At 37.5% G+C, this 18,635-nt stretch overlaps 2 non-coding genes and 1 pseudogene across 2 annotated transcripts; all 3 read left to right on the plus strand.

The window, feature by feature from the left end:
• Nucleotides 1-1,272: 1,272 nt before the first annotated feature.
• LOC139353517 (small subunit ribosomal RNA) lies at nucleotides 1,273-3,262 on the plus strand. The gene has a single exon (XR_011604839.1). It is a non-coding gene; the product is annotated as a small subunit ribosomal RNA (ribosomal RNA).
• A 665-nt stretch (nucleotides 3,263-3,927) lies between these two features.
• Nucleotides 3,928-4,106, plus strand: LOC118879401 (5.8S ribosomal RNA). The gene has a single exon (XR_005015697.1). It is a non-coding gene; the product is annotated as a 5.8S ribosomal RNA (ribosomal RNA).
• Nucleotides 4,107-4,513: 407 nt separating this feature from the next.
• Nucleotides 4,514-13,754, plus strand: LOC139353509 (large subunit ribosomal RNA; annotated as a pseudogene).
• The last annotated feature ends 4,881 nt before the right edge of the window (nucleotides 13,755-18,635 follow it).

An 18,635-nucleotide genomic window follows, 5' to 3' on the forward strand; every position in this document is an offset into this window, starting at 1 on the left:
CGTATGCATATGATTTTGTCAATACTATAAAGAAAACTTGTTTTGTACATACAAAACTAAATGAATTATATGGATATTGAAAAATAAATGGCATTATATCCATATAATGAAAATATACTTGTATTCTCTTATTATAAGAGAGAATACCATATGGATGGTTGGCAAAGAGAATTGAAAATACCCGAATTGAAGATATTGGGTTCAAAAACTACTATAGGGTGGTGTAGCAAATAAAGTTAAGACCATATATCCATATAATGGATATACACATGTATTCTCTTATTATAAGAAAGAATACCATATGGTTGGTTGGTAAAGGAAATTGAAAATACCCGAATTGAAGATTACGGGTTCAAAAACTATTAAAATGAAGATGATATATCCATATAATGGAATTATATGTGTATTCTCTTATTATAAGAGAGAGTTTCAAATGGTTTGGTGGCAAAGACAATTGAAAATACCCGAATTAAAGATAATGGGTCCAAAAACTACTATAGGATGGTCAATGGGCCGGCCATAAGATATTATCCGTCAAATTTGTTTCTGTGTTCATTTATGAATATGGGACTTGGCTCCGCGGTTAATATTTTAAGCCCAAGATAATAAAGTCGAAACAAAGGCCAAGTGTTTCTATTATACATAGAATAACAAATTGTTTCCCAATTTTATCGTTAATTAAACCTATTTAAAACAAAAAGAGGCAGGATTGCTAGATATACACTGTAAATGTATATTTGACCTTTCTGCCTCTATCTTAACTATTTAATATTAGTTTACACAAAAAAAGGCGTAAAAGCGAATTATAAATATATTTTATTATTAAAGTACATATCATATATGCGCTCGGTTTTATATTATATATTACCAAAGAGTCTATATGAATATATACAGATAAATTTTATATTTATCATCAAAATACAAATGATTTAACTCAATATTATATATTGGTTAAACAAAAATTGTACATGTGTGGATACAATAATGACGTATGTCGAACAAAAATGATATTTTAGAATGAAATATGCATATATAAAGAAAATATTATTACATATTACAAAATATTGTGTTTTAAAGAAGATAAGATAATTCTTTTTTTTAAACATCAATAATTAAAAAACTTGTTATTATTAGTGGCGAAACAAGTATATATTGAAAACAAACGTATACGAATGCTATATAAAAATGGCCGTATTCGATAGAAAACAATCTATAAAATTTATATTGCTAATTTCTATTCAAAAATATGAATGAAATATGAATAAAAACATTATTCTGGTTGATCCTGCCAGTAGTTATATGCTTGTCTCAAAGATTAAGCCATGCATGTCTAAGTACACACGAATTAAAAGTGAAACCGCAAAAGGCTCATTATATCAGTTATGGTTCCTTAGATCGTTAACAGTTACTTGGATAACTGTGGTAATTCTAGAGCTAATACATGCAATTAAAACATGAACCTTATGGGACATGTGCTTTTATTAGGCTAAAACCAAGCGATCGCAAGATCGTTATATTGGTTGAACTCTAGATAACATGCAGATCGTATGGTCTTGTACCGACGACAGATCTTTCAAATGTCTGCCCTATCAACTTTTGATGGTAGTATCTAGGACTACCATGGTTGCAACGGGTAACGGGGAATCAGGGTTCGATTCCGGAGAGGGAGCCTGAGAAACGGCTACCACATCTAAGGAAGGCAGCAGGCGCGTAAATTACCCACTCCCAGCTCGGGGAGGTAGTGACGAAAAATAACAATACAGGACTCATATCCGAGGCCCTGTAATTGGAATGAGTACACTTTAAATCCTTTAACAAGGACCAATTGGAGGGCAAGTGCCAGCAGCCGCGGTAATTCCAGCTCCAATAGCGTATATTAAAGTTGTTGCGGTTAAAACGTTCGTAGTTGAACTTGTGCTTCATACGGGTAGTACAACTTACAATTGTGGTTAGTACTATACCTTTATGTATGTAAGCGTATTACCGGTGGAGTTCTTACATGTGCTTAGATACTTGTATTTTTTCATATGTTCCTCCTATTTAAAAACCTGCATTAGTGCTCTTAAACGAGTGTTATTGTGGGCCGGTACAATTACTTTGAACAAATTAGAGTGCTTAAAGCAGGCTTCAAATGCCTGAATATTCTGTGCATGGGATAATGAAATAAGACCTCTGTTCTGCTTTCATTGGTTTTCAGATCAAGAGGTAATGATTAATAGAAACAGTTTGGGGGCATTAGTATTACGACGCGAGAGGTGAAATTCTTGGACCGTCGTAAGACTAACTTAAGCGAAAGCATTTGCCAAAGATGTTTTCATTAATCAAGAACGAAAGTTAGAGGTTCGAAGGCGATCAGATACCGCCCTAGTTCTAACCATAAACGATGCCAGCTAGCAATTGGGTGTAGCTACTTTTATGGCTCTCTCAGTCGCTTCCCGGGAAACCAAAGCTTTTGGGCTCCGGGGGAAGTATGGTTGCAAAGCTGAAACTTAAAGGAATTGACGGAAGGGCACCACCAGGAGTGGAGCCTGCGGCTTAATTTGACTCAACACGGGAAAACTTACCAGGTCCGAACATAAGTGTGTAAGACAGATTGATAGCTCTTTCTCGAATCTATGGGTGGTGGTGCATGGCCGTTCTTAGTTCGTGGAGTGATTTGTCTGGTTAATTCCGATAACGAACGAGACTCAAATATATTAAATAGATATCTTCAGGATTATGGTGTTGAAGCTTATATAGCCTTCATTCATGGTGGCAGTAAAATGTTTATTGTGTTTGAATGTGTTTATATAAGTGGAGCCGTACCTGTTGGTTTGTCCCATTATAAGGACACTAGCTTCTTAAATGGACAAATTGCGTCTAGCAATAATGAGATTGAGCAATAACAGGTCTGTGATGCCCTTAGATGTCCTGGGCTGCACGCGCGCTACAATGAAAGTATCAACGTGTATTTCCTAGACCGAGAGGTCCGGGTAAACCGCTGAACCACTTTCATGCTTGGGATTGTGAACTGAAACTGTTCACATGAACTTGGAATTCCCAGTAAGTGTGAGTCATTAACTCGCATTGATTACGTCCCTGCCCTTTGTACACACCGCCCGTCGCTACTACCGATTGAATTATTTAGTGAGGTCTCCGGACGTGATCACTGTGACGCCTTGTGTGTTACGGTTGTTTCGCAAAAGTTGACCGAACTTGATTATTTAGAGGAAGTAAAAGTCGTAACAAGGTTTCCGTAGGTGAACCTGCGGAAGGATCATTATTGTTTAATATCCTTACCGTTAATAAAAAAATTTGTTTTTATTATAATAACATTATTATAGTAATACAAATAAAATATTAAATTGCCAAAAATATGATCTATATATATAGATCAAATACAATTTCGAAAAAGCAAGTCGAAATATAATAATTGTAATAAGAAATATATAATATATAAATATATTATTGCAATAAATAAGAGAAATAAATAAGCAAGAAAGCAAAAGCAAACAAATAACAAATTCGAACAAGCAAATCGAAATTATTTGATATTATTATTATATTGTATATTAAATGCAATTAATAAAACACTGTGTGTATATGGACCATAATATACACGCGTTGCGATATGTATTGTTCATCTCAGTTATGCGCATACATTGGATAATGCAACAACCTAAAATGTACAATGTTGTACCTGATTAATACAGGTTAATGTTTTATATAAATTTCAATATATATCGCTAAAAAGTATTTAATACCGTAAATGCCATTAAAAAAATACTTGATATATTATTGGTTATATGAAACTAAGACATTTCGCAGCATTCGTTTTAGGTATAAAAATAAATTTATTGAAGGAATTGATATATGCCAGTAAAATGGTGTATTTTTAATTTCTTTCAATAAAAACATATATGACAAAATTAACAAACCAATATATAAAACTCTAAGCGGTGGATCACTCGGCTCATGGGTCGATGAAGAACGCAGCAAACTGTGCGTCATCGTGTGAACTGCAGGACACATGAACATCGACATTTTGAACGCATATCGCAGTCCATGCTGTTATGTACTTTAATTAATTTTATAGTGCTGCTTGGACTACATATGGTTGAGGGTTGTAAGACTATGCTAATTAAGTTGTTTATACAAATTTTATAATGAAATTTTATAAGCATATGGTATATTATTGGATAATAATAATTTAATTATTTTATTCATAATATTAACAAATATATGAAAAACATTATCTCACATTAGTAAATTAATTTGAATGTGAAAAACGAAGAGAAATATTTTCTTTTTCAATCAAATAATACTGAGAAATGTCTAGCATAAAAAATTTATCTAGAATTGTCTCTTATTAACGATTAGAAAATAGAAAGCCGTTGACTATATTATTATTCTTCGTTGATTCGTTAGACCAAACAAATGCCATACAAATATATATATATATATAAATATAACGAATTTAATAAAATGTTTTATCATTATATATAAAGAATTAATTGCAAATAAAAGTTATACACAACCTCAACTCATATGGGACTACCCCCTGAATTTAAGCATATTAATTAGGGGAGGAAAAGAAACTAACCAGGATTTTCTTAGTAGCGGCGAGCGAAAAGAAATCAGTTCAGCACTAAGTCACTTTGTCTATATGGCAAATGTGAGATGCAGTGTATGGAGCGTCAATATTCTAGTATGAGAAATTAACGTTTTAAGTCCTTCTTAAATGAGGCCATTTACCCAAAGAGGGTGCCAGGCCCGTATAACGTTAATGATTACTAGATGATGTTTCCAAAGAGTCGTGTTGCTTGATAGTGCAGCACTAAGTGGGTGGTAAACTCCATCTAAAACTAAATATAACCATGAGACCGATAGTAAACAAGTACCGTGAGGGAAAGTTGAAAAGAACTCTGAATAGAGAGTTAAACAGTACGTGAAACTGCTTAGAGGTTAAGCCCGATGAACCTGAATATCCGTTATGGAAAATTCATCATTAAAATTGTAATATTTAAACAATATTATGATAATAGTGTGCATTTTTTCCATATAAGGACATTGTAATCTATTAGCATACAAAATTTATCATAAAATATAACTTATAGTTTATTCAAATTAATTTGCTTGCATTTTAACACAGAATAAATGTTATTAATTTGATAAAGTGCTGATAGATTTATATGAATACAGTGCGTTAATTTTTCGGAATTATATAATGGCATAATTATCATTGATTTTTGTGTTTATTATATGCACTTGTATGATTAACAATGCGAAAGATTCAGGATACCTTCGGGACCCGTCTTGAAACACGGACCAAGGAGTCTAACATATGTGCAAGTTATTGGGATATAAACATAATAGCGTAATTAACTTGACTAATAATGGGATTAGTTTTTTAACTATTTATAGCTAATTAACACAATCCCGGGGCGTTCTATATAGTTATGTATAATGATATTTATATTATTTATGCCTCTAACTGGAACGTACCTTGAGCATATATGCTGTGACCCGAAAGATGGTGAACTATACTTGATCAGGTTGAAGTCAGGGGAAACCCTGATGGAAGACCGAAACAGTTCTGACGTGCAAATCGATTGTCAGAATTGAGTATAGGGGCGAAAGACCAATCGAACCATCTAGTAGCTGGTTCCTTCCGAAGTTTCCCTCAGGATAGCTGGTGCATTTTAATGTTATATAAAATAATCTTATCTGGTAAAGCGAATGATTAGAGGCCTTAGGGTCGAAACGATCTTAACCTATTCTCAAACTTTAAATGGGTAAGAACCTTAACTTTCTTGATATGAAGTTCAAGGTTATGATATAATGTGCCCAGTGGGCCACTTTTGGTAAGCAGAACTGGCGCTGTGGGATGAACCAAACGTAATGTTACGGTGCCCAAATTAACAACTCATGCAGATACCATGAAAGGCGTTGGTTGCTTAAAACAGCAGGACGGTGATCATGGAAGTCGAAATCCGCTAAGGAGTGTGTAACAACTCACCTGCCGAAGCAACTAGCCCTTAAAATGGATGGCGCTTAAGTTGTATACCTATACATTACCGCTAAAGTAGATGATTTATATTACTTGTGATATAAATTTTGAAACTTTAGTGAGTAGGAAGGTACAATGGTATGCGTAGAAGTGTTTGGCGCAAGCCTGCATGGAGCTGCCATTGGTACAGATCTTGGTGGTAGTAGCAAATAATCGAATGAGACCTTGGAGGACTGAAGTGGAGAAGGGTTTCGTGTGAACAGTGGTTGATCACGAGTTAGTCGGTCCTAAGTTCAAGGCGAAAGCCGAAAATTTTCAAGTAAAACACAAATGCCATACAAATATATTATATTATATAAATCAAGCTAATTAATATACTTGAATAATTTTGAACGAAAGGGAATACGGTTCCAATTCCGTAACCTGTTGAGTATCCGTTTGTTATTAAATATGGGCCTCGTGCTCATCCTGGCAACAGGAACGACCATAAAGAAGCCGTCGAGAGATATCGGAAGAGTTTTCTTTTCTGTTTTATAGCCGTACTACCATGGAAGTCTTTCGCAGAGAGATATGGTAGATGGGCTAGAAGAGCATGACATATACTGTTGTGTCGATATTTTCTCCTCGGACCTTGAAAATTTATGGTGGGGACACGCAAACTTCTCAACAGGCCGTACCAATATCCGCAGCTGGTCTCCAAGGTGAAGAGTCTCTAGTCGATAGAATAATGTAGGTAAGGGAAGTCGGCAAATTAGATCCGTAACTTCGGGATAAGGATTGGCTCTGAAGATTGAGATAGTCGGGCTTGATTGGGAAACAATAACATGGTTTATGTGCTCGTTCTGGGTAAATAGAGTGTCTGGCATTTATGTTGGTCACTTGTTCCCCGGATAGTTTAGTTACGTAGCCAATTGTGGAACTTTCTTGCTAAAATTTTTAAGAATACTAATTGGGTTAAACCAATTAGTTCTTATTAATTATAACGATTATCAATTAACAATCAATTCAGAACTGGCACGGACTTGGGGAATCCGACTGTCTAATTAAAACAAAGCATTGTGATGGCCCTAGCGGGTGTTGACACAATGTGATTTCTGCCCAGTGCTCTGAATGTCAAAGTGAAGAAATTCAAGTAAGCGCGGGTCAACGGCCCCCGGGGGCCGCTCAAATTGGCTGTTAAACAGTAAAGCACGCTGTATAACATTACCGGGGAACACCACGAGGAGGTTTTGAGTCGATTTGAATCTAGATATGACTTATGAATTACAGAATAATATTCCCCTTCTGCACATCCGAGGATATGACTTATGAATTACAGAATAATATTCCCCTTCTGCATACCTAAATCCCGGTTCCCCGGGTCAAATGCCTCGTCATCTAATTAGTCAGTTGTCAGTCAAATGCTCTGGAGAGCAGACGTGTTTTTCGAGCGCTCCGTGTGACAGGTCAATTTCGGCAGTAAAACGCGTTTTTCCTTGCTAAAAATAGCATAAATATTCGCGCATTGTGTTCGCATAATCATTACGCGTGTTTTCTGCACGAAAAAGGTGGTAGGAAGGCCAAAACCGCGATTTTCCACCCCAGACAGTTCGAGAACATTCGACGTGCTGAGAGAGAGGCGCTCTCTCGGGCGCTCCGTGTGTCGGGCCAATTTCGGCTGTAAAACGCATTTTTCCTTGCTAAAAATAGCATAAATATTCGCGCATTGTGTTCGCATAATCATTCCGTGTGTTTTCTGCACAAAAAAGTGGTAGGAAGGCCAAAATCGCGATTTTCCACCCCAGACAATTCGAGAACATTCGACGTGCTGAGAGAGAGGCGCTCTCTCGGGCGCTCCGTGTGTCAGGCCAATTTCGGCAATAAAACTCATATTTCACTGTTGTAAGAGAGCCGCTCTCTCTCGAGTGGCGCCTGCCTTATCTAGATAACGTTTTGACAGCAGCGCGGTTCGCGTCTGCACTAATTTTATCGGTTCGTGTCTCCGCAAATTGGTTGGTTTTTTGGAAATCAGCTGATTCATTCCGCCAGAGGGCGACTACTTCAGGATTCATAGCATACATTCGGCGACACCTCATCGCTGTATCACTCCGCCAGAGGGCGGCGACTCCTAATACTTTTGCCTACATTTCGGCGACACCTCGTCGTCGATTTTTTTTTGTCAGCAGAGGTAAAGGAAATAAATAGTTCACTCACACAGTTAGCCGGCTGTGCTTGTTGGTGGTGCTGTCGCCATGGGTGACAATAGCAACACCGGCAGCATGGATGTGGACAACGCGACTGTAGCCGCACCCAAAAAAGGCCCTTGGCAAAAAAAAGATCTCAAAAGGAGTCTACCTCCCGGGTCGCCAGAGTCAATTAGAGGCGTAAAGAAAATCATCATGGAGAAACGGGAAAAATCTCCCAGCCCTACCCCGAGCTCATCGTGCTCCTCAAGCAACACGTCACCTGAGGAAGGTGAGATAATTCGCCCTTACATTTTCCCTAAAAAGACCATAAAGAATAAGGCTGCCGTGAATCAAGACAAAAAGAAGGATATAGGTCCTAGCACCTCAAATCGTTTCGCTTCTCTGCCTGTAGAGAGCAGCAATGAAAAGACCGTCGATAATGCCGAACTTAAAACAGCACCCAAGCCCCCTCCAATTTTTATCCCGGATGTAGTAAACATTGGCAAATTTTTAAACGAAATGCGCACATTGGTAAATTCCGATACTTTCTCTTACAAGGCAACGGGAAGAGGCAACATCAGGCTGATGCCGAAGGACAGCACCACTTACCGAAAAATTGTTGCCCACCTGGACAACTGTCAATACGAGTTCCGTACCTTCCAACTTAAGGAAGAGCGAGCTTTCCGCATTGTTGTTAAGGGACTACACCACACTACACCAATTGAGGAGGTCAAGGAAGCCTTTGTGAATCTCGGCCACAATGTGCGTGATGCTAAAAATGCAGTATCAAGGGTAACTAAAATGCCATTGTCGATGTTTTTCATTAACCTTGAACCAGCTCCAACAAACAAGAAAGTCTTCGAGATCAACAGACTGTGCCATGCCGTCGTCTCCATCGAGGAACCAAAAAAGTTTGATGAGGTGGTACAATGCTTCCGCTGCCAAGCTTTCGGGCATACTAAGAGGTACTGCAAACTTGAATATGTCTGTGTTAAATGCGGATTATCACACGACTCCCTGAATTGCATGAAGGCAAAGGAAGACCCACCTGTGTGCGGAAATTGTGGTGACAATCACACCGCCTCCTACCGCGGTTGTAGGATCTACATAGAAGCCAAGAAGCGTTTCAGCCCTAAGCCTAAGGCAGTAACTGCTTCTTCATCCAATCCTGCTCCACGCGCAAATTTCCCAGCGAGCAGTGCCGCGAATCAGACAGGGAATCAGAAATTCAGTTACGCCAACGTTGCTAGGGCTGGAGCGGCTGAAAACCTCGACAATAATGGCCAGTCCCCCCTTGATGCCTTGGAGGAGAGAATGATGCGCAGAATGGAATCAATGATGAACTCCATGTTCAATCAGTTCCAAAACTTAGTGATGACAATGCTCTCCAATCAGAACAATCTTAAATGTCCATAAACACCCAACTTATAATATGGAATGCGAACGGCTTGGCTAGTAGCAAGCCTGAGGTCGAACATTATATAAAGACTAACCAAGTAGACATCTTACTCGTGTCCGAGACACACTTCACCACCAGATCCCACTTTACCATTCCCGGCTACGAAATAATCAACGCATTGCACCCTGGCGACCGGATACGTGGAGGAGCCTCTATTATCATCAGACGCGGCATTCAATACGAAGAGCTCGAGCCTGTACAACTGGAATGGATGCAGTGTGCGAAAATCCACCTCATAACGTCGCTAGGCAAAATTACCATCGCCTCCGCATACCTCCCTCCAAGATACACATTGAGCCAAACTGATCTGTCTGACGTACTATTGAATCTGGGTCCTAGATTCTTAATCGGAGGCGACTTCAACGCAAAACATACTTGGTGGGGATCACGGACCGTCAACCCGAAAGGAAGCACACTTCTCAGATGCATCAGGGCACTGGGTTGCACCGTCTACTCAACTGGAGAGCCTACCTACTGGCCCACCGACCCAGCCAAGATTCCGGACCTCTTGGACTTTGCATTTAGCAGAGGAATTGACCCCACAAAAGTATCTACGGCTGCATGCCATGATCTTGCATCGGATCACAGCATGGTCAAGATTTTATATAGCAACTCCTATCTGAGAAATCCAACGGCAGTCAAGCTCATCAGACGGAATACAAACATCCCGATTTTTAAATCTTGGCTAGAAAATCATGTAGACCCCCAGCCAGTACTAGAAAGTCCGATAGACATCGACGAAGCGGTGGAGTACCTCACCAGACAGGTCCACCTGGCAGCAAGCATCGCCACCCCAGAAGTTGAAACTACACGAACGGTGCACACCAGAGGCCAAAGAGACAACTATCTTTGGTCAACCGAGCTGGCAACAAAGGTAAGCGAAAAACGGCGTTTGAGGAGGGTCTGGCAGTTAAGTAGAAGACGGTCGGACAAAACCATCTACAACAGGGCTTGTAAAGACCTTAGCAGGATGCTCCTAGACCTAAAAAGCAAGTCCCTAGAAGCCTACCTCGCGGACCTTGAACCCTGTAGTGCAGACCACAAGCTTTGGAACGCAACTAAGTATTTGAAGCGACCCACACGGAGGATAGCTCCTATAAAATCATCGACTGGAGCCTGGTGTCGCTCAAACCAGGAAAAAGCAAACGCCTTTGCCGACCACTTAAGGAGTAGTTTCCAGCCATTCGACCTGTGCGACCCAGTGGACCATCAAGAGACTCTTCATTTCCTGGATGTGGCCTGTCCCATGGACTTGCCCATTCCAGAAATCGACTGTGAGGAAATAAAGGAGGAGTTAACATCACTCAAACCAACAAAGTCTCCTGGATATGATCGTCTAGACGCCACTGCTCTGAAGCTTATGCCGCCGAACTGCATTGAAAACTTGAAGTTCATCATGAACCAAAGTCTAAGACTCGGCCATTTCCCAACACAATGGAAATGTGCAGAGATTATTGTCATCCCCAAACCAGGTAAGCCTGAGGCCGAACTGGGATCGTACAGGCCCATCAGTCTGCTGCCAATCCTCTCCAAAATCTTGGAAAAATTATTCCTGAGGAGATTGATGCCTGTGCTAGAGGAAAAACATATCATCCCAGATCACCAATTTGGCTTCAGACGAGCTCACGGGACCATTCAACAGTGCCACAGGGTAGTGAGCTGCATTTTAGACTCCTTCGAGTCTAAAAGGTTCTGCTCTGCAGCATTCTTAGACGTCAGGCAAGCTTTCGACAGAGTCTGGCACCAGGGCCTATTGTATAAATTAAAGCACACCCTGCCTACTCCTCATTACCTACTTTTGAAGGACTATCTTGAAAACAGAAGGTTTTATGTAAGATGTAACCAGCAGGAGTCGCCCATCCACGAAGTGGCCGCTGGAGTCCCCCAAGGCAGTGTACTCAGCCCAATATTGTACTCAATATACACCGCGGATATGCCCATTCCCACGGGTAGTCTCAACATGACCTGTACATATGCTGACGACACGGCGTTTTTAGTCTCCGCAGACTCCCTGCCACTGGCTGTGCAAGGCCTGCAGCAAGCTCTGTTAAACATAGAACCGTGGCTTAAAAGATGGAACGTCATCATAAATGCAGAGAAGTCAACGAATATATCTTTCTCCTTACGACCAGGTATATCCGCACCGGTTATGCTGAACGGAGCAGCCATCCCGCAACAGCTCACTGCAAAATATCTGGGTCTGACCCTGGATTCTAAACTAACGTGGAAGGAACATATCGTGGGCAAAGCAAAACTCTTGATGCTAAAAAACAGACAAATGTGGTGGCTACTGCAAAGAAGGAGTAAATTATCAACTAAAAACAAATTACTGCTATATAACAGCATCTTAAAACCAACATGGACTTATGGCATAGAGCTTTGGGGCACTGCAGCTATCTCAAACCTTAAGAAATTAGAAAGAGTCGAAAACAGAATACTACGCCAAATTTTAAATGCCCCTTTTTACGTGAGAAACACCACAATTAGGAGGGATCTTAAGCTCCCCACAGTGGTAGAAGAGGCGGCTAAACGCAGCAGACGGCACCTAGACAAAATAGAAGACCACCCAAACCCACTCGCTTCCAGAGTGCTCGACGTTGAACCTCGCCGATTAAAAAGACGACACCCCACGGACCTGCCGTTCAGGGTCCCCTAAATGATGCAATTACATACACGCCAACACATGTAATACACCCCCACATATTTCCACTAATACTCCTCACTACATAAGCTTTATGTAAACTAACACTGAATTTATTGCCACAAAATTTAATTTATTGCCAACTAGGGCAGACGTAAATATATATAATCAAATCAAAAAAAAAAAAAAAAAAAAAAAAATCTAATTAGTGACGCGCATGAATGGATTAACGAGATTCCTACTGTCCCTATCTACTATCTAGCGAAACCACAGCCAAGGGAACGGGCTTGGAATAATTAGCGGGGAAAGAAGACCCTTTTGAGCTTGACTCTAATCTGGCAGTGTAAGGAGACATAAGAGGTGTAGAATAAGTGGGAGATATTAGACTTCGGTTTGGTATCGCCAATGAAATACCACTACTCTTATTGTTTCCTTACTTACTTGATTAAATGGAACGTGTATCATTTCCTAGCCATTATACGGATATATTTATTATATCTTATGGTATTGGGTTTTGATGCAAGCTTCTTGATCAAAGTATCACGAGTTTGTTATATAATCGCAAACAAATTCTTTAATAAAACGGTGCATTTATGTATTTTTGATTTGAAAATTTGGTATAACTCCAATTACTCAGGTATGATCCAATTCAAGGACATTGCCAGGTAGGGAGTTTGACTGGGGCGGTACATCTCTCAAATAATAACGGAGGTGTCCCAAGGCCAGCTCAGTGCGGACAGAAACCACACATAGAGCAAAAGGGCAAATGCTGACTTGATCTCGGTGTTCAGTACACACAGGGACAGCAAAAGCTCGGCCTATCGATCCTTTTGGTTTAAAGAGTTTTTAACAAGAGGTGTCAGAAAAGTTACCATAGGGATAACTGGCTTGTGGCGGCCAAGCGTTCATAGCGACGTCGCTTTTTGATCCTTCGATGTCGGCTCTTCCTATCATTGTGAAGCAAAATTCACCAAGCGTTGGATTGTTCACCCATGCAAGGGAACGTGAGCTGGGTTTAGACCGTCGTGAGACAGGTTAGTTTTACCCTACTAATGACAAAACGTTGTTGCGACAGCATTCCTGCGTAGTACGAGAGGAACCGCAGGTACGGACCAATGGCACAATACTTGTTCGAGCGAACAGTGGTATGACGCTACGTCCGTTGGATTATGCCTGAACGCCTCTAAGGTCGTATCCGTGCTGGACTGCAATGATAAATAAGGGGCAATTTGCATTGTATGGCTTCTAAACCATTTAAAGTTTATAATTTACTTTATAAACGACAATGGATGTGATGCCAATGTAATTTGTAACATAGTAAATTGGGAGGATCTTTGATCACCTGATGCCGCGCTAGTTACATATAAAAGCATTATTTAATACAATGACAAAGCCTAGAATCAATTGTAAACGACTTTTGTAACAGGCAAGGTGTTGTAAGTGGTTGAGCAGCTGCCATACTGCGATCCACTGAAGCTTATCCTTTGCTTGATGATTCGATAATAAAAATGTTGCAAGCGGCATAATAATTTATGCTTGCTTGCAACAGCGCAGAACACGCGCAAAAGGTCTACTAATATAAGAGACCTATAAAAGAAACAATATATTATTATAAATAAATATTGAACAAACAAAATGTATCGTCATCTTTATTAGTGACGCGATGATAAAGTGGCAAACATATTCCATGTATAAATATTCCTATGGTATTTTGATAATGCAAGTAAAGAGGACATATATAAAAGTAAGTGTATGTTCCTCCAATGGTAGCAGCGGTTGGTTGGTTGGTGTCTGCTCCTCTTATTGTTCAAAACTTATGTTATGGTAGCAAGTCTGTATCGTCATATTATTAGTGACGCGAAAAATTAGTGGCAAACAATATTCGATGTATAAATATTCCTATGGTATTAATATTCAAATGAAGAGACCATTTAAATAAAGAGGACATATATAAAAGTAAGTATATGTTCCTCCAATGGTAGCAGCGGTTGGTTGGTTGGTGTCTGCTCCTCTTATTGTTCAAAACTTATGTTATGGTAGCAAGTCTGTATCGTCATATTATAAGTGACGCGAAAAATTAATGGCAAACATATTCGATGTATATAAATATTCCTATGGTATTCAAATTCAAGTAAAGAGACCATTAAAGTACAGAGAGAGGCCATATAATAAGTAAGTATATGTTCCTCCAATGGTAGCAGTGGTTGGTTGGTTGGTTGGTTGGTTGGTTGGCGGCTGCTCCTCTTATTGTTCAAAACTTATGTTATGGTAGCAAGTCTGTATCGTCATATTATAAGTGACGCGAAAAATTAGTGGCAAACATATTCGATGTATAAATATTCCTATGGTATTGAAATTCAAATAAAGAGACCATTAAAATAAAGAGGACATATATAAAAGTAAGTAATGGTAGCGGCGGTTGGTTGGTTGGCGGCTGCTCTTATTGTTCAAAACTTATGTTATCAATATGAGTTTGGCAATACAATAAAGAAGACCAATCTAATCCATATAAGACTAAATGGATTATATGGATATGCTTAGGAAACCCATATATTAATAAAAAAAAATTTATGTATAGAAAATTATACATATATGTATTTATATAAATGAATCGTATGGATATGGCTTATAGTAGATATAATACCTTTAAGGCATATTAATGTATAATATAGTAAATATATATACGTTGAAATATAAATGCATTTTTATATATATGGCAGCATATAAGTGTCATATGAAAAATAATAGAGTTTACCCATATATCACTGAAATGAGATATATAAACCTAGTGAGGGGCGGCACTAGTGAATGAATCGTATAGATATGGCTTACAGGTATAATACCTATATGTCATAATATGGTTTAATATTATAAATATACATTGAAATATGAATGAATTGTATAGATATGGCTTTTAAATGCCATATGCATAAGAATAAATAGAATGATTAACACTTATATCACTGAAATAAGATATAAAAACCTAGTGAAGGGTGGCACTAGTACTGTAAACATGATTTTGGCAGAGCTCGGGGTAAAAAACTACTATAGGGAGGTGGTCGTTGGCGGGCCCCTCCTCGTATTGGTCAAAACCTATGTTATACATATGAGGTTGTCAATACTATAAAGAACGCCAAGCATATCCATATAAATGTATGGATATGCATACAAATCCATACAAAAGTGAAAAAAAAATAATGTATTGAAAAATATACATATATTTATATAAGTGAATCGTATGGATATGGCTTATAGGTATAATACCTATAAGGCATAACAATGTATAATCTAGCAAATATACATCGAAATATGCAGGAATTGTATAGATATGGCATATAAATGCCATATACATAAGAATAAATTGTATATCAATGCAATAAGATATATAAACCTAGTGAGGGGCGGCACTAGTAAATGAATCGTATGGATATGGCTTATAGGTATAATACCTATAAGGCATAATAATGTATAATATAATAAATATACATTAAAACATGATTGAATTATATAGATATGGCATATAAATGCCATATACTTAAGAATAAATGGTAAAATTTACCCGTATATCACTTAAACACGATATATAAACCTAGTGAGGGTGACGCTAGTACTGTAAACATGCTTTTGGAAGATAATGGGTCCAAAAACTACTATAGGGAGGTGGTCGTTGGCGGGCCCCTCCTCGTATTGGTCAAAACCTATGTTATGCATATAAGTTTGTCAATACTATTAAGACCGCCAAGCATATCCATATAAATGTATGGATATGCATAAAAATCCATACAAAAGTGAAAAAAAATAATGTATTGAAAAATATACATATATTTATATAAGTGAATCGTATGGATATGGCTTATAGGTATAATACCTATAAGGCATAACAATGTATAATCTAGCAAGTATACATCGAAATATGAAGGAATTGTATAGATATGGCATATAAATGCCATATAAATAAGAATAAATTGTATATCAATGCAATAAGATATATAAACCTAGTGAGGGGCGGCACTAGTAAATGAATCGTATGGATATGGCTTATAGGTATAATACCTATAAGGCATAATAATGTATAATATAATAAATGTACATTAAAACATGATTGAATTATATAGATATGGCATATAAATGCCATATACTTAAGAATAAATGGTAAAATTTACCCGTATATCACTTAAACACGATATATAAACCTAGTGAGGGTGACGCTAGTACTGTAAACATGCTTTTGGAAGATAATGGGTCCAAAAACTACTATAGGGAGGTGGTCGTTGGCGGGCCCCTCCTCGTATTGGTCAAAACCTATGTTATGCATATAAGTTTGTCAATACTATTAAGACCGCCAAGCATATCCATATAAATGTATGGATATGCATAAAAATCCATACAAAAGTGAAAAAAAATAATGTATTGAAAAATATACATATATTTATATAAGTGAATCGTATGGATATGGCTTATAGGTATAATACCTATAAGGCATAACAATGTATAATCTAGCAAGTATACATCGAAATATGAAGGAATTGTATAGATATGGCATATAAATGCCATATAAATAAGAATAAATTGTATATCAATGCAATAAGATATATAAACCTAGTGAGGGGCGGCACTAGTAAATGAATCGTATGGATATGGCTTATAGGTATAATACCTATAAGGCATAATAATGTATAATATAATAAATGTACATTAAAACATGATTGAATTATATAGATATGGCATATAAATGCCATATACTTAAGAATAAATGGTAAAATTTACCCGTATATCACTTAAACACGATATATAAACCTAGTGAGGGTGACGCTAGTACTGTAAACATGCTTTTGGAAGATCATGGGTCCAAAAACTACTATAGGGAGGTGGTCGTTGGCGGGCCCCTCCTCGTATTGGTCAAAACCTATGTTATGCATATAAGTTTGTCAATACTATTAAGACCGCCAAGCATATCCATATAAATGTATGGATATGCATAAAAATCCATACAAAAGTGAAAAAAAATAATGTATTGAAAAATATACATATATTTATATAAGTGAATCGTATGGATATGGCTTATAGGTATAATACCTATAAGGCATAACAATGTATAATCTAGCAAGTATACATCGAAATATGAAGGAATTGTATAGATATGGCATATAAATGCCATATAAATAAGAATAAATTGTATATCAATGCAATAAGATATATAAACCTAGTGAGGGGCGGCACTAGTAAATGAATCGTATGGATATGGCTTATAGGTATAATACCTATAAGGCATAATAATGTATAATATAATAAATATACATTAAAACATGATTGAATTATATAGATATGGCATATAAATGCCATATACTTAAGAATAAATGGTAAAATTTACCCGTATATCACTGAAACACGATATATAAACCTAGTGAGGGTGACACTAGTACTGTAAACATGCTTTTAGAAGATCATGGGTCCAAAAACTACTATAGGGAGGTGGTCGTTGGCGGGCCCCTCCTCGTATTGGTCAAAACTTATGTTATGCGTATGCATATGATTTTGTCAATACTATAAAGAAAACTTGTTTTGTACATACAAAACTAAATGAATTATATGGATATTGAAAAATAAATGGCATTATATCCATATAATGAAAATATACTTGTATTCTCTTATTATAAGAGAGAATACCATATGGATGGTTGGCAAAGAGAATTGAAAATACCCGAATTGAAGATATTGGGTTCAAAAACTACTATAGGGTGGTGTAGCAAATAAAGTTAAGACCATATATCCATATAATGGATATACACATGTATTCTCTTATTATAAGAAAGAATACCATATGGTTGGTTGGTAAAGGAAATTGAAAATACCCGAATTGAAGATTACGGGTTCAAAAACTATTATATGGTGATGTAGCAAATAAAATGAAGATGATATATCCATATAATGGAATTATATGTGTATTCTCTTATTATAAGAGAGAGTTTCAAATGGTTTGGTGGCAAAGACAATTGAAAATACCCGAATTAAAGATAATGGGTCCAAAAACTACTATAGGATGGTCAATGGGCCGGCCATCTCCTATTGACAATAGTCGGTAGATAAGATATTATCCGTCAAATTTGTTTCTGTGTTCATTTATGAATATGGGACTTGGCTCCGCGGTTAATATTTTAAGCCCAAGATAATAAAGTCGAAACAAAGGCCAAGTGTTTCTATTATACATAGAATAACAAATTGTTTCCCAATTTTATCGTTAATTAAACCTATTTAAAACAAAAAGAGGCAGGATTGCTAGATATACATTGTAAATGTATATTTGACCTTTCTGCCTCTATCTTAACTATTTAATATTAGTTTACACAAAAAAAGGCGTAAAAGCGAATTATAAATATATTT

This window comes from Drosophila suzukii, chromosome X, assembly GCF_043229965.1.
Source record: "Drosophila suzukii chromosome X, CBGP_Dsuzu_IsoJpt1.0, whole genome shotgun sequence".
Taxonomy (NCBI): domain Eukaryota; kingdom Metazoa; phylum Arthropoda; class Insecta; order Diptera; family Drosophilidae; genus Drosophila; species Drosophila suzukii.